An 8,691-nucleotide genomic window follows, 5' to 3' on the forward strand; every position below is an offset into this window, starting at 1 on the left:
TCCATTGCTTTCCACACTTTTCTGTTTAGTTTTCGTAAAGGATATTCTATTTATCTTTCCCTTAAACCCAAATTTCCTAAAACGTCTTCTTCAAATCCCTTAAATCCAAGTTTCATAAAACCTCCTTCCTCAAGTCTCTTAAAACCCACTGTCTTACAATCCTCTCTTTAACTCTCTTTGAACTCCGGTATCCTAAAAAAAAACCTCTCTTCGACTCCCTTAAAACCCTAAATCCCTAACCACCCTCCACCCCAACAGTTCGATCTGGGACGACCCGTAGCGACCTCAGTAGAATCCTCTCCTCACGACCTGTCGATAATCTTTTCCTCACAGACCGCGGGAGGAAATTAATCACGGGGAGACAAGAGCGGGAGCCACCCCCGAGGTCTAGACTGTGGGGAGGTTAGGGAGGGGTTGGGGAGTGGAGTGATAAGGAAGACACACACACACTCTCTCTCTCTCTCTCTCTTTACTCCCTGGTCTTTCTACCTCCCAATACTCTCTCTCTCTCTCTCTCTCTCTCTCTCTCTCTCTCTCTCTCTCTCTCTCTCTCTCTCTCTCTCTCTCTCTCCTTTCTTCTTCCCCCTACACATGCCACTAGTCTAATGAATCTCTGGTATGTGTGTGTGCGTGTGTGTGTGAGGGGGGAGGGGAGGGATTATGTGTGTGTATGTGTGGGGGGGAGTTATGTGTGTGTGTGTGTGTGTGTGTTGTGTGTGTGTGTGTGTGTGTGTTTGTGAGTAAGTGTGGGAGTACTTGCCTACATACCAGTACCTACGACTGAGAATTGGTCAAGAGGCAGAGCAAGTACGTAGCGCTCACCCGAGGAAAATCTATGTAGAGTAACCAAGAGCAGATCGTACGAGTTACGTGCCCTTCAGTGTTTTGTGTGTGAGCGGAAACAATTATAAAATACTCTAAGGGTGAATTATCATAGAAAAAACCTTAAAGCAACACAGGATCAGTTCTAGAAGGGAAAATAAACCTTACGAAGCCTTAAACAGAGAGGCACAGACCAGCAATCTTAAACCCGACTCACCGATAAACCATGGAGCCATCTATCCTCCTCCACCCCTTGCAGGAAACAAAGAAGTTCAACGCAAGAGAAGCGGAGAACAAGCCAACAAGCTCATCCCACCAAGATAACAAGCCCTTCCACCCTAGCAAGCCACACACACACACACACACACACACACACACACTGCTGGAATGGCCTCCTCAACATATGTTATTTCATCTTTTTTCCCCCCCCTCCTTTCTTTCAGCCATCCTCCGGAAAGCAAAGACATCTAACCGGACGCCGCTCCTCCATCTCCCGCACCATTAGGATCCAATCATGTAATAAAAGCGATCCGAACCAGAATTGACAAAGACGTAACGTAAAGGAGGGATATCCGATCCTTATATATATATATATCTTTTTTTACCCTTTACGTTCATAATATGTTCCTTTATAACTCGGCGTGATGAGACAGCGTTTACTGGGAGACGATCGAGCCGGAGATAAATGATGGTATTGGAAGGAGTTTTTCTTCTTCTTAACTCCTTTTTCTCTCTTTCGCGGGGATGTTATAAACGTCAGGAGTTTAGAGTAGACGTACGGGATCTTATTGGGTATTGCAGTATTGTTTGGGGTTTCCAATAAAGCGATTTAACACTGTTAAAGACGTTTGGATCGTTCCTCTCTCTCTTGGTGGTGCGGTGGTGTTTGGAGGTGAGATTCGTTTGAAAATTGAGGTGTTTGTTGTTTGATGGTTTGTTTTCGGTGAAGTAGATAAGGGGATCTGATACAGATGGCTTTGATAAGCTGAATAGAGTTTAATTCTCTAATACACATTCCAAGGAGTCCCCTTTCATAGAGATCCTACAGTTCCAAGGTTGCACTCCAAGTAGGAGCAGGGAAGTGATGGATTCCTTTGCCTCCTATACTTCCTGCTCCCCGATCCAATATTTGATGAAAAAAAGAACAATGTGTTTGATTTTCTTTGATATGGTACTTGAAATTTTTGCTGATCTAATTAGTTTGTCATTTCTTATTTATAACACATGCATACAAAAGAGTACGTTATCTACCTAATCATACTCAGCATATCTTGGTAATAGTATTCACCTTCAGTAGAAACTATGAAGAATTGTGTCATCAGACTCATTCAGAATAATACATTGTTCTCCAATCTCTTACATTGACACTGAGGCTACAACAGAGCCATTATTCTTCTTTATCAATCAATATTCCAAATTCTATTTCAGCCAGACTCCAGTAACAATGTCACTTTACAAGATCTACCAAATTATAGAGACAATCTCCAGCCGCCGCCACCACCACCACCACCACCACTCCCTCCAACACCATCACTGTGTTGGCAAAACAAATAAGCGAATCGAAAAACGTTCTCATTGGAATTGCTCATGAGGCCACGAGCTGCGGTTTGGGAGGGGGGGAGATGTTGCTTCAGCGGGACGCGTTGGTGTCAGGCCTTCGCAAGCAAACACTGCTTTAGGCTCGTCCGAACGCCTGTTCCCTCCCCATTACCTCCATATTTACCTCATCTTATAGAATGAGTTTTAAAAAGTATGGCTGGATCGCATCTGCCGTGCGTCAGAATGCTGAATGATCTTACATAAGTTTAATCCAGTAAACGTATTCATATCTATATATATATTTTTTTCCAGCAAAGAACAACAGAATCAGAGAGAACTGGGCCTCTGCAATCCAATTCATTTATTTGATTTGCTTTTGACATACAGGAGCTATGCACGTGCAGTCCCTAATTCAATAGAGTATGTAAGTATTTATGAAAACAAGGGTTGAATGTATTACCAGGCTTGTTTGCGTGATTAGGGGAGAGAGAGCGCTTAGGTGTGTGTAATTAGGTATCTGTACAGCGCAGGGAGGGAGTTCGAACACTCTCGGAAGCCCCTCATCTGTTGAGCAATCTCTACTATCATCCATTCTTTTTTATATCTTCGTATGCTATCCACCACATTAACAATTTAATTACCGAGTTTGTTTAATTCATCCGTTACTTTTATCCTATAAACGAAATTCTGTACATCTTTTTTAACAAGTTTCTTGCCTAATTTCATGCAATGGTTTTGGTGTATTTTATCTTTGTATCTTTCACAGGACTTCACAGTTGACGTCCTCAGACTGGTTTAAAAACTTAAAAGGTCAAGTTCAATTCACTCCTTACTCTTCTCTCTTCCAGGTTGAACAAATCTGATGCTTCTGTCATCTCACTGTAACTCGTCAGGGTTAATCCGGTTGCCATATTTGCTTCCCTCCTCTGGACCTTCTCTATCTGTTCGTGTATCTTTAAGTACGGTGACCAACTTGAAAAACATGTTTACAAGACTTATAAGGCCCAGTAGTAATTTCAGATACCATTCATTTGTATTCATTTCCGAATCTACTAAATTAACTAAATCTTCTTAGATCACATTCTTTGGTACAGCTAAATCCCTATTTGGAATTCAAGCCTTCTCATGTTTCCTTATAACTTCTGGTTCTTTCACTGCTTTTAGTCGACATTTTGCGATTCATCTCTTATGCTGTATTAAAAGAGGTAATTCCTTGATAGCTTCACACATTCGATACAAACGCCATTGCCTCTGTAATCCATCCAAGTCTACTGGTAAAATCTTCGTCCCATACTCTAATCCACACACACACACACACACACAAGACGAGATCAATGGAGCATCTCTCTTTCTCCCACACTCCTTCAGTAATCAGCAATCGTGCTTTCCTACCTCAAGCGTCTCTACCACACGTTCACAACTCCCTCACATGCTCACTCTCTTACCTTCTCCCCCAGACCTTCCAGTCTTCCGTCATCTGAGCACAACATATTTATCACAGTTCCCTCTCCTCACATACAGCCAATAGCTATCAAAAGACTTCTCTCCAGCTCCTACGCACATCCTCCGTCTTTGACATGCGTTTCATCATTTGTATCAAAGTCTCTTCTCAACCTTTTGATGCTAATCCGTTACATCCCATTTCCCTGTGTTAGGTTCAGAACCCACCTCTTGCCGACTGGGTCTCTTCATCCAGTGTTGATTTCAGTATTGCTTACTGTCTCCGTGAACTCTCCTACCAAGTTGATGTAATCAACACTTCCACTACCAGAAACCGAAGTGCAAGATGATCTTGATGCCCTTGAACTAGATCTACTGGAGGATATCTTCAACATAGGGCGAATTCATTAGAAATAAAGAGGTTATCAACACACGTCTTGATATCTAGAGAATACAAGTGAGATTAACTCGGTACGCGCATGTGCAAAGAATGGAGGGAAGAAGAGAAGTTAGAAAGGGCGTATCAGGCTGAGATGATCACCACAAGACCACCTGAACGGGCAAGGACGAGATGCAGGAGAAAGTCTTCATAGAAGACCATAAGATCACTGGAGAGAACATGACAGAGGGAGGGAAGCTGGTATAAGAGAGAGAGAGAGAGGAGCATGACAATCTGCATGACAGTCTTCATGAAGCGTGGATGGCGCATGACAAGTGGAGGAGTAAGTTAACGTTTAAATTCATTTATTCATTGTTTTCTAACTTCGTCTCTCTCTCTCTTTCTCTCCTACTTTCCCAGTGTCAAGGTGCGACGTGTGTGTTTTTAATTGCCCTCCATTTTTCCCCTCAAGATCCTCCTTAGAGAGGGAGAGAGAGAGAGAGAGAGAGAGAGAGAGAGAGAGAGAGAGAGAGAGAGAGAGAGAGAGAGAGAGCACACTAGCACACCGACCCTTACTTCCTCCTCCGTCTCCTCAGCTTAAAGTCCTTCACTATGTGATCATGCTTACACAAGTATCATCATCGTAATCCCCGCATTCTTCCCTACTCATTTCCCCTGGTACTGTACAGCACCAGACGGCTCATGTATCTGCAAATGTCGTTTCCTTCCACTCGTACATGATAATGATTTCTCTTGTATTACATATACATAGTTACTTAATGCTCACAGAGGCTAGTAGTGTTATTCATAAGTCAGGCACTTAATGCTCAAAGAAGTTACTTAATGGCGTTCAATTGTGTGCAGAAATCTAATCGTCTATCTCCATTAACATGCCTCTCCCCCAACACCAAATTACTGTCATTGTATGGCAGGTGAAAACGCTGTCTCTATGGACATTATATAGCTCGTCCTTATCTCTCTTTCCTCGGGTTTTCTGACTATCAATATCATGAGAGAAACGATAATACGGTCGCCTCTCCCTCTGGATCGCTCGACGTGCTATGTTGCGCCTACATTAATCCTCTCGGAACTCACAGGTTAGCATGAAATAGAGGGACAGACGCCGTCTCTGGACACGACAGTTGTGGCCCAACAGACAAATGGCTCCAACTAAAATATCTTTACGTCTCTGGACGTCGGATGTGTGTTAGTAGATTCTCCTGTTGTCGGAAAAGACCCTCAGTCACCCACGGGGGGAAACAAGAGGAGGACTAAATTCTTCTCTTCTGTCAAGCGTTCGGACACTCCCGCTGCTGTTACTGCTACTGTTACTGCTGCTCCTGTTACTACTGCTGTTACTGCTGCTGTTGTTGCTGCTGCTGTTAGTGTGGCAGTACAGTGCTAGAATGACTGAGATCAGCAAATATATGAAACTTGCAGGACATTAGGCACACCTGAGCATCGTCCGGTCCATCAGCCCGAGGTGGGAGGTCAGGATATTTTCATGACGATGATCTCATGGACGTGAGCAAGGTGACGCTGGGTGTGTGGGTGTGTGACGCTGGGTGTGTGGGTGTGTGACGCTAGGTGTGTGGGTGTGTGACGCTAGGTGTGTGGGTGTGTGACGCTGGGTGTGCGTGCGTTTGTGTGTAAGAACAAGATCAAGGTGTGGGACAACGACGTGAGGGAATAGTAAGCCTTTGGGCTCGTATTTCCCCACCGTTGCGAGTCGAGAATAATGTTTACGGTGAGGGCCATTACCACCGAGTCTCTCTCTCTCTCTCTCTCTCTCTCTCTCTCTCTCTCTCGAGCAAGAGAGGAGGAAATGAGGCTAATTATTTTAGGTGAGAGGTTCTCCCATTGCCTGACTGGTGACGCTGCTGTTACCTATCCCTGTCCTGTCCTATCTTTCTCGGGTAAGAGGTCCCTCTTTACCCCCTGGGTTAACCATCCCTCTTCTTTGCCCCTGGGGTTGACCGTCCCACTTCTTTACCCCTGGGGTTGACCGTCCCTCTTCTTTACCCCTGGGGTTGACCGTCCCACTTCTTTACCCCTGGGGTTGGCCGTCCCTCTTCTTTACCCCTGGGGTTGACCGTCCCTCTTCTTTACCCCTGGGGTTGACCGTCCCACTTCTTTACCCCTGGGGTTGGCCGTCCCTCTTCTTTACCCCTGGGGTTGACCGTCCCTCTTCTTTACCCCTGGGGTTGACCGTCCCACTTCTTTACCCCTGGGGTTGACCGCCCCACTTCTTTACCCCTGGGGTTGACCGCCCCTCTTCTTTACCCCTGGGGTTGACCGCCCCTCTTCTTTGCCCCTGGGGGTTGACCGGGAAACTCAATGACTGTATTTTTACAGCCTCACACGTGAGTGGATGATGGCTAACTTGTCCGATATATCAAAGACGTTTGGCCTTTGGTGCGGGGGTGGCGACACCGTCCTGGACTTCGACAGCTCTGAAGGATAGGTTTGTTGGAAGGAATAGTAGTAGTCCCGACGATGTTGTGCTATGGATGCAAGTCCTGGGCCCTTCAGGCTAAGGAATGGAAGAGGTTGGACAGGTTGGAAATGAAATGCCTTCAGGATATTGTGTGGTGTAAGGGCTGGTGGATCGTGTAAGGAATAAAAGTGTAAGACCGAACTGCGATTGTGATAGCGCTGTATGGTTGAGAGACCTGATCAGGGTGTGCGGAAATGGTTCGGATGTATGGAGAGGATGAGCGAAGAAAGATGGACTAAGTGGATTACCGTATCAGATGTGGAAGAAGTAAGGAAAGGGGAAAAAGAAGGAAATGGAGGGAAGGAGGCTCTGGGTAATCGGGAATTGAAAGGAGAGAATGGGATAGAATGATGTGATGTACCGGGGGGGACGTTGTCAGTGGGTTGAGCTAGGGCGTATGAGGTATTCAAAGCAACCTATGGAATAGTCTGTGGGGCTTCCGGTACAATAGATAAAACACTTAGAGATACTACATGTGTGTGTGTGCAAAAAAAAGAAACCCTTGCTTGTATGTTCTTGAATCTACCTTGCTAAGTCGGGAGAGGCCACTAGATAAGGATCAGTGACCACGGAATAGGGAGGAGGAGAAAGAATGATGAAGAGCAGGAAGAGTGAAGGGGACGAGGAAAACTGGGAAAATGATGAGCCGTTTTGGAAACGATAGGAGACGGTCAGCAAAGGGTTGTGTGGTCTTTTCGTCCTGGAACACTATAGTGGACCATGTGACGTTCCCCAGCAGACATAGAGCTACACACTACAAAGAGACATAGTTAGACATACACTGAAACTCTGTGGGTCTCTGCAGTGACTAGCCTGAGTCTCGCTTTCACACAGAGATTCTAACAGTGAAATGGAGTCCATTTATGCACAGTCTGTGACAAAAGTCCGGACTCAGAGGGAGAATTCATTGTCCAACGAATGCTCAAAATGCATGCCATGGACTGGCTCAACATTTACCCATGAGTGCTCTTCACTCATGAGTATGAGTAATGCGTATGTGCTCATGTACGTGTGTCCTCTGCTCCTTTCCAAAGTGGGTGTTTTGAGATTAAGTGAGAACACTTTCCTTCACATCGAGGTAACTTGAGTTCGCTGTTTGGCTTAACGAGTGATCGTTAGTGCGCGATGGATGGAGCCATTTAGTGCTTCGATTAACTTGAGCATGTGGAGGGAAACGCGGCCTGACAGGAAGTTCAGAGAGCTTTCGCTGTCGACCAACAGAATAATACGCATTATTTTTTTTTTTCCTTTAGAAATACTCGTTTGAACTTATGAATCGGTTAGTTTTTATTTTTCGAATTTCACTGGGATGCAGTTCCCTTTTTACTCTAGCTAGGTCGGAGAGAGAGAGAGAGAGAGAGAGAGAGAGAGAGAGAGAGAGAGAGAGAGAGAGAGAGAGAGTTAAAAAAGATAGAAATATAAACGCAATTTCACACCTTATGTAGAATGTTCGAACTCGAAGTGTCGAAGCTTTTAAGACAGGTGTCGAAGCTTCAGCCAGGTGTCGAGGCTTCAACCATAAATTCCTTCTTCAACCAGCAGCTACTCTGAGGGTAAAAGTGTCGAAAAGAACCCCAACAATACGAGGCTGATGAAACGACTCACAGAACTGAGATATGCTTCTTTAGTCCACTGAAAACGCATACCTTACCGTTCCTGCTTTCTTCTATGAAGTCCCAAACAACAAACACCCAACAAAACTAAATGCAAACCTTCCATCCCAGAGCGTCAGTGTGTTGCAGAATATTTGGGGATGAAGTTACCATCACACTAACCGAAGGTTATCAACTAATCGATCTATCTAACCCAGTAGCTAAACACTGGAAGCTGAACAACAAAGCAGCGCTTCAGCTTATGACACAAAGATCCTCCTTCTAAAGGAATCAACTAACTCCATTGCTTTGAACTCTGTTCACTGCTGGTATACAAACCCATAATTTAGGTTTATGAGTGTGAGGGAGTTATGCTAAATCCAGTATGTCTATGTGATGGTGACGAGGATACAATCGAATAT

This window comes from Panulirus ornatus, chromosome 6, assembly GCF_036320965.1.
Source record: "Panulirus ornatus isolate Po-2019 chromosome 6, ASM3632096v1, whole genome shotgun sequence".
Taxonomy (NCBI): Eukaryota; Metazoa; Arthropoda; class Malacostraca; order Decapoda; family Palinuridae; genus Panulirus; species Panulirus ornatus.